Consider the following 16308-nt stretch of genomic DNA (forward strand, 5'->3'; position numbering starts at 1 on the left):
ATGGTTCAAACTTTATTAGATATGAAAGTAATAGTGTCTAAACTAGTTCCTATCTATTGTCATAATCAGAGTGCAATATGTATTTCTAAGAATCTAGTTATGCATTCATGCACCAAGTACATTGATGTTCATTATCATTTCATAAGGGAACATGTCTTGAATGGTAATGTTGAATTAGAATTTGTTCCTTCTTCAGACCAGCCTGCTGACATATTTACAAAACCTCTCTCAAGAGAAAGATTTGAAGGGTTAAGAACAAGATTGGGGGTTTTATCCCTCTCTTCTCTTGCATAAGTTCATAAATGAGTGATAGGTTTTAGGGGAAGCATGTTTTTCTTATCTTTTTGTTACACTAAAATTTTGGTATATCTCCTTTATCATTGATGTCAAAGGGGGAGAAAAATGAAGAAAATATTTACATGATGGATATACAAGTACAAATACAAGATATATAGGTACACATGGATATACACATGGAAGTTGGTATTGACATCAATGCCAAAGGGGGAGTATGTTGAATCCTTGAATTTTGGTCTTTGATTTTTGTCATTGATATTAATAATGAGCATATGGTATGACTAACATAATGTAATTATCTTATTTGATGTCCTTCAATATTGTTCAAAACATATTTAAAACATACTCAAGACATATACTTAAGCATTATACAATTAACACTTAATGTTCACATTGATTTTCAAAATGGATATAATTTTTTTTTTTGGTCTATTAGAAATTTGACAAACTTTTTTATTAGATAGACCCAAAGCATCATACATTTTTGAAAAGGTCTTAGAGTTAGCTAAATGGGTCTTTGTTAGTTTTTGCATAATGCACATATGGAAAGAGAGAAAATATGTTTATTAGAAACAATTACCAAATTGTTATGACAATTTTAGTAGTTTGAGCAGTTTTGGTCTAATGGAAGTTTTGGGTATGTACCTACCTCCAAAATTCTAGTTTTATTAGTTTATAAGTAGAGGATACATTCCTATAAAACATCCAATAGGTGGTTTTGATAGAAGTTGAAGAATTTGTGTGGAATTCCTTGTAGACCGAACAATTTGCAAGTAGATTTTTAACAACAAAGAAGAAGGTAATGTTTTATGTTTCTTATTTCGTATTCGTGATTTGATTTTCATTGAAGAAGTTTATCAGAGGTAGAAAAAGGGTTATATATTTTCCTCATTCATACATATTAGTATTTGATCAGATCTTTTAATGGAAAAATAAAATATATTTGGACACTGGATGTTTTGAGGAGTATAGAAGTATATCCTACAATGTGTTTTCAACAAGAAGTTGAAACTAGTGATTCATGATTTGTGTTGTAACAGAGATGATCCTATGATTTTATATCTCACTTGTTCATTTTTGAAGTTGGCACTTCTTGTATTCGTGAAGTTGGTGCTTTGGGTGTAAGGGATTGACGTTCCTTGAAATTGGTGTTTCTAAAACACGGTTTTGGTGCTTCCCAGAGTTGTAGCTCTAAAAGAGGCCAATAAAGTTTTAGATTCAAAGTGGTTTTTTACCCTAAGGGGTTTTTCACATTAGAATATTGTGTCAATTTTTTATTCATTAACTATCTTGCTCATGTGTTAAATTTTTATAACTCGTAATTGTTTCAAGTTTTTAAAAGTATTTTAAGCCATTGATTCACCTCCCCCTCAGTGGTGTTTGTATTCCAACAAATTTGACTTTTATTTGGTTTGTAGATGTAGGAATTAGGGCTGATTATTATGTGTGGAAAAAAATTGAATTAAGCATGACTATTATGCAGTCTTGTATGTCAACACCGAATTTAGATAACTTAGCTTTTAGACTTGGTTTAAATCTACTCTCACTAAACAAAATGTTGGAACAAACATTAGCTTCAAAGGATAAATTATAAATGACACCCACAAAATAAGAAACCTTCTAATATTTTTCTTCAATTCATTTTAAAATCTAGTGAGATATATTTGTTTCTTTCAAGATCTATATATTGTTACGTTTCTTGGAGGTGTAGGATTACTTAGCTTGTAGTCATTGTTGAGTTCTACTATCCCTTCACACAATAAAGGAATACATATGCTTCAAGATAGTTATTTTAATATAATCATATTTCTATGTAGTTTTGAGGATGAGGGACATGTTTTATGGATGAAGGATTAAGGCTTAAATTTGAGGATACCCAAGTAATGACAGGGTGGTGGGACCTACATTAATATACAGATTGACATGAATGAATTAAATGATCAACACAAAACTTGTAATATAACATATATGCATGTGACCCATGAAAGACCAAAAAATTATTTGTATTTTTTGGAAATTGTTCATTAACATTGTATTTAGTTCATTTTAATTGTGCTTATAACAGGAAAGTGCCATTTGGGTAGTTTAAGGATCAAGAAAATATCCAATGAGAAATATTCAAAAAGCAATATGTTATCTATCACAACTTTTTATTCTCTTTTCCTCTGCTATTCTAGTCTACCCCTCATCCATTTACAAGCCACCCACTTTTCTTATAAGTGAAAACTCATTCATAATCTTGCTCATATATTTTATATAAAGCTACTTTGATGAAAAATGAATGTATAAAATCAGACTTACAGAGCCTCATAACTAAGAGAATAAGACATGGAAAGGAAACTAAATGTATGGATGCAATGCTTGCTAATTATTTTAACTTTCCTCCAAGTAGACAATAGTTCATATAATTTCATGATGTGGGGGGAAGCAAAGTAGAGGCAGGAGTTGGAAGAAGATAACAAATAGGGAGATTACTATGATTTTTTTGACAAAGACACATAGTTTATGGTGAATGATCTGCCATTTTATATAAATGAGTTCAATACATATTGTCACATGTTGCTTGCTTTGGACCCTTCAACTAGACCCAAGATCTATGAAGTGTTTCAACAAGTAGGTTCTATGGGACTTATAGTGGGAAGATCATGGGCTTTTAGTGATGGCAGATGGAGGACTCTCTAGAAGTCCCTTGGTGTTTATGATGAAGATGTCTTTAAGGTGAATATTTGAATCATAGAAATGCATTACCATGTAATCTAATAATAGAAATAAAATGTTGTAATGTTCAAAATGGGAAGAGTACTTCTAAAAGGGGGGGGGGGGAGGGGTGAATCAGAAGTACCACACTTTTAACCTTTTTTAATCCTTTAAGCTTATAATTGAAAAGTAAGTTGCATGCATATATACATATAAATGAACATAAAGTAAACACATACAATAAAATATAACACCAAATTTGGTAACCTAGAAACCCTCCAAGAATAAGAAGGTAAAATTGGGGTAGGGATGATACCCACAAAAATCACTGCAGCAATAAATGTTTTACCACTTCTGATGGTCTGCCTTGTGAAAGGCCTGCCTTGTTAAAGGCTTTACACTATATCAATAGTAACCTAATTAGAGGATTTACAAACACTTTACATGAAGTGTCACCTTGTTAAAAGATTTACAAAAAGCTGTTAAAACCACCTAATATGATAGGATTTTTAATCACCTTCTCCAAAGGTTCTCCTACCTAGCTGTTAAGCTAACCTATCAATATAGGATTTCCAACTTCTAATACAATGGCAAGAAAGTATTAGAACAATGAACCTGATAGTATGCAATCTCTAATTGTTGGATTCAAGTACTTGATCTACTCTCTTTGATCTTGATCCTTTGAGATCTGATATTTGATTGTGTCCCTTGTCCCTTATACTATTCTGATCAACTAGATGTATAATTGTTGCTTTGTTCCTCTAAGTCTTACTCACTTCACATTGTATTTTGCTGTAATCTCCCCATACACTTCTCTCTTCCACATAACTAATGGAGTTTTCAACCTCCTTTTAAAGATTGTGAAGACTTAGGGTTAGGAATGGATCTATGATCCATATTGAATCTTTAAGTTCCTACTCATTCCTTGTATTTTCCTCATTAGTTGCATGCCTTCTCCATTTTTTTGATTAACTCCATGCAAATCACATAGGGAATGTAAAATATTTGTCCTTATCCTTTTTCTCCTTTGAAATCCTTCTATGTCAGCTTCAGAAATGGTTTACATCTGAGTTTGTGAGGGCACACACTCATATGCTGACTCTATACTTGACTCATACTGGACTACTGGTGATTGGCACATATACTATCCTGGCTTGCTTAACACTTATCACACTCTCTCTCATTTGACACATATATGATTCTAATTCACTCGGCATATGAAGCATTCTGACTTACTCAACATCAACTATGACTCGACACCTATATGTCACTCAACACTTATATGCTGCTCAACACCTGAAGTCACTCGACACCCATTGAAAATCTGACTCAGTACACATTGTGGCTTGGCATACATAGTATACTTAGCATCAATATAAAAAGTGGTTAAGTTTTTTGACACTCAAATGTCAAAACTATCTAAGGACCAACAATCTCCCCCTTTGACATGAGTGTCAAAAACACTTAACTAAAAATTACTAATATGTCCTTATGAGTACCTTATCCACAAAATTTTATTTTTTTTTCAAAATACCTTAACTCCCCCTGGGCTGATTGTGCCTTGACATTCTTGTAACCACAATTCTATGCTGAATGTGCCTAATAGTCTTTGTCTTTTGCATTGTTCTTGTATTCTGTACATGTGTGCTGTTTCGTCCATATAATTGCCAAAATTTTGTATCTTCCCCTCTTGGCTATCAAAATTTATAGGTATTCTGCCCCTTAGTTATTTCAAACTATTATATCTATCTCCCCCTTTCTTTATTATTATTTCTCCCCCTTTTTTGATACTAATGTCAAAGGGTGCTAAGGAGTAGTACCATACTTAGCCAAAAAATTACTATTTACTGACATCATTGTTTGTAGAGATGCATCCCAATTCTCCAAAGCAATATTCAGTGACATGTGCTGGATGGAAGTCTTTGCAGCAAGGTGTACAAGTCCATCAAGTGTAGAAAGATTTGGATCTTTTGTTAAAACTATTTTAGCATACACTTGCTCCTTGTGGAGGACTTCTAAATGAGGGGTTATGGAGGATTGAATTTGCATCAATTTTGCCTTAATATTGGCTTCCTTTGTTGTAAGTATAGCTAACTCCCTTTGAGTGTGAAGTGATTATGCAAAATGCTTCTCACTTTGAGCTGGATCCTTAGGTAATTGCATGCTAGAAATTTTCAAATTTCTTTCCAAGCTCATTATTCTCTAATTTGTTTCTTGTGTGAAATTGAAAAAATCACACAACTTCCTGTACAATGAAATTTTTTTTTCAAGGACAACTTTGACCTTATCTATTTTATTGGCCAATTATACCTATTCAAGTGTTATTCCACTTGATATCTTTTCATTCACTTATCCTTGAAATTTTATTTCTGACCATTCCATGAGTTTAACATTGGTATCCTAGTCTTCATTTGTCAGCTGGTCAACTATGTCTGATAGTTGCTCTATTATTGGCTTTGCTTCACCTGGTGACTGCAAGCTAAAGGCATCCATAAAGATGTCCTTGATGTCATGACGTGATTTCTTATGTTTGAACTCCTTCCTCGATATTTCCTGCCTCATCCTAGTCTAATGCATTTTGCATTTCAGTCATTTGTGCCATTGTAATGGTCTTCGAATCATAGGAGGGTATAACAATATCTTCTTCTAATTTAGGGTCTCCATAGTGAAGTACCCTTGTCACTCTAGTTGAACTCAAGCCTAGAGTTGAGAATTGCAAAGGAATGGCTATAGTGCTTGGCTTCTAAATGGTCTTTGTAGGAGTGCCAGTCTTTGGTAGTTCTACCAATGTTTGAATGGTGGCCTGCTCCTTTTCTTTTAAGGTATCCTCTCTTTCATTTGACTTCCTTTCCTCTACAATCAGCATTTGAATAGTATCATTTTTTTCTGTTGGTGGAGGTGGTGGTGGTTGCATCATAATCTTAGTGCTAGTAGCTTTATAGGTGAAAGGTGGTTCTTGTGTTTTCACCTTTACTCTTTGTGGTGCTGTTATTACCTTTTGTAGTTCATCAACACTCACCAATATAGGGCTTGTGCATAACTATGCCTGTAGAGTGGATTGGTGAAGGATCTTGGAGAGATCCTCTATAGTGAGGGGATTTATATTTTGAGCTGAATTATTAGGAACATTCTTAATGATTATTGTTTCTGCGAGTGTGATGATTGTATGAGGTGGACTAGGAGGTGGCATTTGTGTGTCTTGCACACTCTATTCCTCTTGCTACTCTTCCTATTCAGTTGTTGCCATGTCTCCTCCTTTAGTTGATTCCTCCTCTTCTTTCTCTTTATTATCTTCCTCTCATTTTTATTCCTCATTTTTCTTTTCCTCCTCTTTCTTTTCTTCTTCCTTCTTCTTTGTTGCTTCCTCTTGTTTCTCTTCCTCTCCTTTTTTCTCTTTTTCTTTCTTTTCCTCTTCCTTCTCTTTGGCACTAGTTTCTACCTTATTTATTTCCTCTACCTTATCATCAATTATATTATATATTATTTTCCACAATTGTGTGGATTTGTTTACAACATCCTCAGTCTTGTTTTGAAGGATATAAAAGACTATATACTTGGGGGCAAACTTGCCACTATGTTTCTTGTTTGCCTTTGTTATTTGAGCCTTTTTCATGTCAGGCTTTACTTGAGGTAGGGTAGATTCTCTAATCTCCCTTTCCATTTTAAGACAATATTGCCATTCATTCTCAATTATCTCATATAGTTCCTTAGGCATGGTATTTTCAAGTTCTAGAGGTATGTTTTTAAATTCTACCATCATGGCATACACATATTCCTCTACTTTATTCTACTCTTCCCTATTGAGCTTATTGAAATTAAGAGACTTTAAATCATTCAAATCTGCATTTTAAATCTTATTACAAAGTTTGTCAATTGAAAATTTTGGAGGATGACTCACCACTTTAGATTGGCTGATGTCCTCTGATTCTATTCTCTCTTCATCATTAGTATCTAGCTGTGCCACATACCTTCTTCTCTTCTTGTGCTCTATGTTTTTTTATATGGTGTGAAAATGGATGAAATTCAACCTTATAGCTATCAAAGACCTAGCATTAAATGCTTCATGCATACATCTATAAACTTGACACTTGAAGGATTCAATATGACTTGGCTCCCATTGTATTTTATTTACACGGCTTCCACTAGACTTCTACCTCACTCGTCTTCAACTATTAGCTCAATGTCTATTAGAAAATCAACATCCATTGGAGCTTTACTTGGCATCTAAGGACAATTTGGTAGTATTTGAAAAAACTTTAGATTTTGACCTAGCATCTTTTCTCATGCAGATTTCTTCCTTGCAGTATTCCTTTGTTCTTTGGAATTGATGTATGATTTAACTTTGTATATCAGTCCCATACACCTTTCTTTTTCTTAGTTCGATGAAGTATGATCACTTGACCTTTTGGGTGAAGTGATCTCTCCATTTGATGTGCTGCACTCATTTTTCTTCTTCCAAATCTTGTTTATTTGTCCTCTTATTTTTTCAACATCAACCTTCTCTTTTCCTTTTTTGACTTCTATCTTGTGTGCTTTTGACTTTGTTGGGCAATATCTGCTGATATGACTAGTCTTCAGGCAACTAAAACATGTAGTTTGGCTTAGCCATCTACTGTAACTCCCTCTAAAATGTGTCTTTATGCAATTTTCAAGAATGTGTCCATACTCCTAACAATAGTGATAGCTATACCTAGTACTGTAATCCCAGTTGTAGTGATGTGCATGGTTGGTTCCTCTTGTAGGCTGATTAGGTGTCCACATTGGCTTTGATCTACATTCAAATGCTCTATGTCCATATTTTTGTAGTTGTAGTAGTGACCTTCAAATCTTGGTGTCCTCATGGTCTTGGTTCTATGCTCATGTGCTTGATATCCTTGCTTTTTCACTTGTGACAAAAGCTTGAATTGTTAGGCTTATCATGCTAATGACTATTCTTGCTCCTGCATACATTAGAGGTATGTCCCTTTTTACCATAGAAATGATAAGTAGGTTTAGTGATTTTACCTTTGTTATTCCTTTCTGCTGTAGTCTTGGATGATTCTCCTTATTTAGTGTTGGTGTGACCACATCCTGAAGTATCATTACTATCGCTTGGTGATTTCACTAGTTGCTCAAAGTACTTGATAGCCTCATTGGGTTTGTTGAAGCTTTCTACTATCTCCTTTTCTCTCTTCAATTCATTCTACAATTTTTCATTCTAAATTTTCAAGGTGGAAATCTCAATGTCCTTCATGTTTAGCTCATGATGAGCATTCATCATCTGGCTTAAGGTATCTAGCTGCATGTTTGAGATCCTTTCAAACTCAATTGCCTTCTCTTCTAGTCTATTGGTAAGATTCCTCTTGTCATCTTCTATCATGGCCTTGTCTTTAGTGGCTCTCTTCTTTTGTTTAGTCACTTCACAAAGTATTATGGCTTGTGATTCTTGTTCAAGCTTGAGTAATCTGATTTCTTTAGCTTGTGCTCTATTTTTCTCCATCATTTCTGCTATTGCTACATCAATTTTCTTGGAATCTCCATTGGAAAAAACTTGTGTGGTATCAATCTCCTTGTAGTGTATGTCATTTTCAGCTATGGTTATCTCCTTCCTTCTTTTTAAGGACTTTCTCAATTCTTCTCTGGCTTCTTCCACTTTGTGTAGAGCTAGGTGCACATCAATCATTTGATTGTCTATGATCTTCCCAAGTTTGAAGACTTCCATCTTCAGACCTTTTCTCTAAGCTATTAGGCTTCTCCTTGTGAGAACCTTGTGCTTTGATACAAATTGTTGGAATTTTCAAAATGGGAAGAGTACTTCTAGGTTTGGGGGTGGCACGGGGGTGGGGGTGGTGTTGAATTAGAAGTACCACACTTTTAATCTTTTTCAATCCTTTAAGCTTATAACTGAAAAGTAAACTACATACATATATACATATAAATGAACATAAAGTAAACACATGCAATAACACATAACACCAAATTTGGTAACCCAAAAACCATCCAGGAATAAGAAGGTAAAACTAGGGTGGGGATGATACCCACAAAAATCACTGCAACAATAAATGTTTGACCATTTTTGATGGTCTATCCTGTGAAAGGCCTGCCCTATTAAAGGCTTTACACTGTATCAATAGTGACCTGATTAGAAGATTTACAAACACTTTACATGAAGTGTCACCCTGTTAAAGGATTTACAATAGGCTATTAAACCCACCTAATACAATAGGATTTTTAATCACCTTCTCCAAAGGTTCTCCTACCTACCTATTAAGCTAACCTATCAATATAGGATTTCCAACTTCTAATACGATGGCAAGAAAGTATTAGAATAATGAACCTGATAGTATGCAATATCTAATTGCTAAATTTAGGAACTTAATCTTCTCTCTTTGATCTTGATCCTCTGAGATCTAATATATAATTGTGTCCCTTGTCTCTTATACTATTCTAATTAACTAGATGTATAATTATTGTTCTATTCATCTAAGTCTTACTCACTTCACACTAAATTTCACTATAATCTCCCCATACACTGCTCTCTTCCACATATCTAATGGAGTTTTTGACCTCCTTTTAAAGATTGTGAAGACTTAGGGTTAGGTATGGATCTACAATACATATTAAATCTTTAAGTTCCCTCTCATTCCCTATATTTTCCTCATTGGTTGCATGCCTTCTCCATTTTTCTAATTGGTTGCATGCAGATCACATAAGGAATGTAAAAGATTCATTCTTATCCTTTTTCTCCTTCAAAATCCTTCTATGTTGGCTCCAAAAATAGTTTAATTTTGAGTTTGTGAGGGTACAAACTCATATGCTAATTCTATGTTACTCAGATCATATTGGACTACTGGTTCTCAACACATATACTATCTTGGCTTTCTCAGTAGTTATCACACTCTATCTTGTTTGACACATATATGATTTTGACTCACTCGGAATATGAAGCATTCTAACTTGCTTAGCATCAACTGTGACTCGATGCCTATATGTCACTCAACACTTATATACTACTCAACACCTAAAGTCACTCGACACCTATTGAAAATCTAAATCGGCAAACACTGTGGCTTGACATAAATAGTATACTCAGCATCAATATAAAGAATGGTTAAGTGTGTTGACACTCAAATGTCAAAAACATCTAAGGACCAACATAAAATCAATATATATTCTCTTTTATTGGCCTTAGACCTTGTAATCAGTGAGGCCCAAAAGAATCACATTAGGATTTTCCTGAGTTTATGCAACAATTGGAAAACATATGGATGAAATACAAATGGGAACTCATTACAAGCCTAAAATTGAGTTTTGGTGATGACTTATTTTCACATTCCGCTCTCAAGACCTACTTCAAAGACCAAATCAAGGTACACATGGTATAGTCTATGATATATATAATGAAAAAATGTCTTTTTATTATTTTTCATGCCATCTATAGGTTTTAATTTCTAGTGTGTAACTGCATCTTTTGATTGATATATTATCCTATGAATTTGATATTGTAGAAAATTCTAAAAAAAGCTAACACAATCACCAATGTTGCATATAAGGATGATCCCACCATATTCTCTTGTGAGCTAATGAATGAACCTCATTGCATCTCCAATCAATCTAGTGACACAATACAAGTACTTGAGTTCTCTCAAACTTGTATGAAGGCCTATATGGTTTATTAGTGTGGGCAATGAAAACAAATTGGCCACACAAATAAGTAAATCCTACCTATAGTTTGTCTTTTGTCTTGTTCTCTCTGATGTGATATTTGTATGATTAGGATAATTTAGGTTTATATTAGAAAATAAAAGGTACTCAGAGCATCATAGTTACTATAAGTACATACTTTTTGGCCTTTTCTATTATCCACACAATCCTTGTGAAAGAAGATAGGGTATGAAAACAACATAAGTATGGTATCTGTTAATAGGTTAAACAATATATTTTACTTGTAATGTGGTATTTTCTTGTCTTTTAAGTTTTTATTAGGTAAGAGTAGGAATTTTCTCACTCTTATGACATGTTAAATATTACCCTTAAGCATAAAACTGAAATGTTATGAGAGAATTTATCATTTGGGTTTTTTCAAGCAATTAATGATAACTCCATATTTCATGAGAATTTCCCATTGGAATTTTATCACTATAGACTTTCACTATTCTTGAATGGTATACTAAGTAGTTTTGATTGAATCTTTCTTAATTTAAATCTATTTTTCATAATCATGAATTTTTTATTTTAAATTATCTATTCACAATTCATATTCTAAGAGTGGTGATTTGGAAAATCTCCTCCAAGACTGTAAACTTCTACAAATGGTCTAGTTAGAATTCATTACAACTAAGTCATGTTTAAAGATTAAAAATAAAAGGATTTTTTGAGAAGTGTACTACTTTTTACAATGATTAAGCCCATTGTAAAACCTTCAACAAATATTATGTCTTATATACAATTAATTGTAATACTCTTTAGCTCCTTTCCATTTGTCCCAACCACAGTGACCTCGAGATGAATTCCAATGGATAAAATCACTGTTGGAAAACATTTTTGAATTCTTTCAATAGTCTATATTACCCTCCCAACTGAATAATCATCATCTTTGATGATTGGATAGTGTAGAGAGTAACTAATTCATGGTCTTGCTCACCAAAGGTTGAGGTGACACTAATGATGATGCTAGAGTAGTGATGGAGGTTGTAGGAGTGTCTATAAGGTGATGTGATTAAGGTGGTTAGCACACATAACCTATAGATAATTCCTTCCTCCTAACTCCTATAACCCCCACAATTATTCAATTTATAGATCACCATAATCTTCACAATTTTGTATTATTTTCTACTTGGTCTCCAATAGAACTTCTTTAGATTCCATTTGCTTCCTTTTTTTTTGCACTTTCATACTCCTCTTCACACATGGAGCATATCATAACACAATAGTAGAGAAAATAAGCTTACTAGAGGGAAGTGAGTTCAATGATGCCTATAGTTAAATCAATTTTTAGTCAATATATTAAATGCATGAATCACTTCTTAACAATTGTCATCTTCCTAAATCTTTATCACTATAGTAGATCCTAACAAATCAATGTAGAAAAACCATTTGATTGTTTGATTTAAAGTATGTATAATTGAAAAAGGTTTTCTTTCTTTGGTATATGCAGACATATTTTTCAGTATGGAACTTATGTAATGTAGTTATAACTTTAACTATGGAATTTATGTAACATAGTTATAAATTTAAGAATCTAATAGAGTACATTGTCTCACCCATTTTAAAATACATTGCATAAATTGATGATCTCTTTTGAGATTAAAAGAAAAATGATACAATATTTTTACTTCAAAGAAATTGGAATAAACAAGGTACTGGGAATTTAAAGGTGGAAATAATCTGATCCATACTCAACAAAGAAAAACTAATTGAACTACTCAATTCCATCCAAAATACCATATCATTATTTCAAAAACTTCCCACTATGATTGATCCAAAGTTCTTTTTTGTTTTTGTACATGGAAAGTCTAAGGTAAGGATTTTCTCAATACAATGGAGCAAAAGTTGATGGAGCTAACACTATTTAGACAAGAGAACTTTTTAGGACTTCAATTTAGGTATCCAAGTCCTTGACATTAATCAAAAAATAATCTTTCTCCTATTAAGGCCTTGCAATCTCAATACATTTTAAAACTTGTCACTTGTGCCCTTTCTAAACAATGCAATGTTTATGACCAAATCTACAACTTCTAGTATAAGAATATTTGATACTATTTTGATCTGTACACTAACCTTTAAATTTTCCATGTTAAACTAGGATGGGTTTATCTATATTGGGGGCCAGTAGCAACATCACCAAGGTCTCATGTTGAGGGCTTAAAATAAGCCAAAGAAGTTCTTCTCAACTTGTTCTTTTGATGTATTACTTTGTTCATACATTTCTTGATAGTTTTAAGGGCCAAGGAAGTACAAAGATCCCAATGTGGTAGCAACAAAATACCACTCTTTCTATCATCATCCTCCTCCATTTTGGAGTTATGTTCTTTATTTTAAAATTGAACTTATTAGTCTCTTATTTCTCAATTCTAACCCTTCCACTTTGTGGTGCCTTTTTCCTTTCCTCTACAACCATCAATTGATATTCATCTTTATTTAAGGAAATGGATAAATCCCTCAACTCTTCAGTCTTGGAAAATTTGTCATCATCTATGACTTGATGGTAAACCAATATTCTAATATCAATTTTATGGACTCATACTGGTATTTAAATGTTGTAAAGGCCTAAGAATGACTAGAGAAGTCAATCTAATGATATTTTCTATCAATAAAGTAGAAATAATGTTAAATATTGGTGGAAATATCTTGAAAAGAAACTGTTCAAACCCTTAGTTAGGGTATTTAGTAAGAATATAAAAAATGTAGAACTACTTATTTTCATGTGGAAAAAGCCTTCAGACTCTATTAGATGGTGAGAGGGGGATCTATTTTTAGTAATTGCATTCCTACTCAATATGGGCCTTGATATTTCATAACCATTTTTTGTATCTCTGCCAGTTATGGCATGTGACCAATCACCTTAATTGTTATCCTCAATTTTGCTAGTTTATGGGGGCATTATTTCTCAACTGGTTGAATGTATTATAATTGCTAGAAAATAAAAATGAATAAAAGACATCAAACACTAGGGATATTAGTGTTGACAATTATTGAAAAGTAATCACATGAATATACATATAGTATTCAACTTTCAAATTTTTGTATTTAGAAAAACAATGTCATTTTGATCTCCAATTTAACTCTATAGCTCTTTTAATTCTTCTTCAAAAGCATACTTTATGACCTCTCAATTCAATTTTAGTGTTGTTGTTACCAGGTGTCCATGGATCTCAAAGAAACTTTAATTTTTGGAGGATTCCATAGTTATTAAAGTTTTTTTCTTGTACAATATATTTATAGAAATAAGATAAAAAATGTTACATAATACTAAAAATTACTACACAATATGCTTCTACTAATGATATATGTCTTTATAAATAATACATAGCATATTTTTGTCAATCGTACAAGTCCACTGAAGAATATTTACAATATCATGCAAGTAGGTTATTTGAGATCATATGTTTACATGGAACATGTGTACAAAAGAGGAAGGTTGAGTGTTTTAGTGATATAGAACATCTACCAAAATCAACAAAATTTTTAGGATCTTGCTGGTCCATCCACATTTCATCATATAAATAACTTAGTAGAGGCATTTTCATCATCTCATACACTTACTAGTTGACCATAGAACATATTTGATAGGTTCCCATATCACATCAACTTCAATTTCACAAATTAAAGGTCATTCAAATATGTGTGTTGTATCAATATCATTACACTCAACCACTCACATTGGTCATAACTATACATTGTTTTAATGAAAGATTTAATCTCCAAGACAATAACCAAATCATTCCTCAACACTTGTTCAAATACTTATTATTTCCTATACCTTCAACCTATTCTTTTATCTCATATAAACTGATATCAAACCATGTTTATCAAACATCTCTCATATCAACCTTTCATCAAATCTTAAATGCCAAAGATGCATTGCCCATGTTCATATTTTTCAATATGTTGTCAGGATTATGACAATTTTGATAGATGTGTACATAGTCATTAATAAATTTCATGTTATAAATAAATTTGAGCATCCCACCATTGAAATTGTTGATAACTAGGTTTATGAAAAAATATCAAATATTTAGATAAATCCAATGGTGCAATTGAACATTGTGGTTCTCGTACGGAGACCATTTTTCTGCTACAAAACAATCAAGACATCCTCATACCTCTATAGCCAGTCTGTCCAGGGCATTAAATATCTTTCAAAATACAAACCCATTTAAAATGAGACCAAATCCATTTTAAGACTCTTTTAATCTAGTTCTAGAATATATAATTTATTAAATTTTCCAATGGTTCAAACTCTTGGAAAATAGAAATCCTCACAAACAACCCATCAATGGAGGGTTTCAAAATTGTTCTTACCAAAATTAACATAACTTCAATTTTACTTCATAAAAAACCCTCAAACTAATTGAAAATCAATAACTAACATATATTTCAAATCAATCCATTTATAAGTTTCAACATATGAGTCCATACCAAACATTGCTACAGGACTATTGTTAGGGAATCTCAAATATGCAAACAATGATTTTCACCAATATGTTCACAAGTTTATAATTTCTCCATGAAATTAGCCCAAACAAAAGAAAAAGGGAAGTTTATTAAATATACTATATTTTTACATAATTTTTACATGGTTCCTAGACTGTACAAGTTTGTACAAGGCTTGGAAACAAGAATAAAGCTGGAAAATCAATCAAAACTACTTAGAAGTGATTCAAATTTTCTTTGAAAATGTATCTCTTTCCTTCCATTATGCCTTGGTTCGACCATACATAAATTTTTATAGACTCCTTGGTAGTTGGGAACACTCAACTACCTCTCATAACCATTGGACTTCCCTTTTACAACTTTCAATGCAATTTTACAACTTTGCTTGACAACTTTTACACTTTTTCACTAATGAACTCAAAAAATTTCAAAAACCTTCTAGAAATTTCAAATTACCATTAAATGACCTATTAAAATAGTTCATGCCCTTTCATGGCATGTTTACATCATTTTTACTCTTTTACCCCATTAGGTCCAGGGATAACTTTAAGGAACACCCCCCCGCCCCACCTCCCAAAATTTATAAAATTGTGGCGAATCACATGTCATTTGGGTGAAAACAAAATTAATAGTGTTGGCGAATTATGCGTCAATGGATGGATATTTGGTGGTGATTTTTTTAATAGTTTAGATAATTTTTATAAAATAATGGCGATTATAATTTTTGTTTTTAATAAAATTATTAATATTGATGGCGAATTATGTTTTGAAATATGGATATTGGTTGGCAAATATTTTAATAACTGATACCTTTTTTATAAAAAGGTGGAAAAATTATTTTCCAAATAATTGAATTAATTTATTTGTTACGGCGAATGGTTTTCACAAAGTTATAGTTGGTATGGCTATTTTCAAAAGATGGAAAATAAGTAGCCTAACCTAACATACCAACTTACATAAATTATTGGCCACTACCACTGTAATTATGTTAAATCTATTATTTGAGAATTCAGACTGTCTGATGATCCAAGATCAATGGCTGAGGTTTAATTTCGGCCAACATTTCTTCAAGGAAGAAGAATTGTCGAGGTAGTCACTGGAATGTTGACATGTATCAAGGTAAGTTGTATGCAGAGTACAATGCACCTGGAAAGAATTAAATGCCATGTCAGTGATAGC

General features: G+C 32.6%; 1 pseudogene; it reads left to right on the forward strand.

Moving 5' to 3' along the window:
* Positions 1–2625: 2625 nt before the first annotated feature.
* Positions 2626–16308, forward strand: part of LOC149550312 (mannan endo-1,4-beta-mannosidase 6-like) — a 92189-nt pseudogene continuing 78506 nt past the window's right edge.

The sequence above is a fragment of the Cupressus sempervirens genome, chromosome 7 (genome assembly GCF_028749045.1).
Source record: "Cupressus sempervirens isolate cs-2001-9-10 chromosome 7, ASM2874904v1, whole genome shotgun sequence".
Taxonomy (NCBI): Eukaryota; Viridiplantae; Streptophyta; class Pinopsida; order Cupressales; family Cupressaceae; genus Cupressus; species Cupressus sempervirens.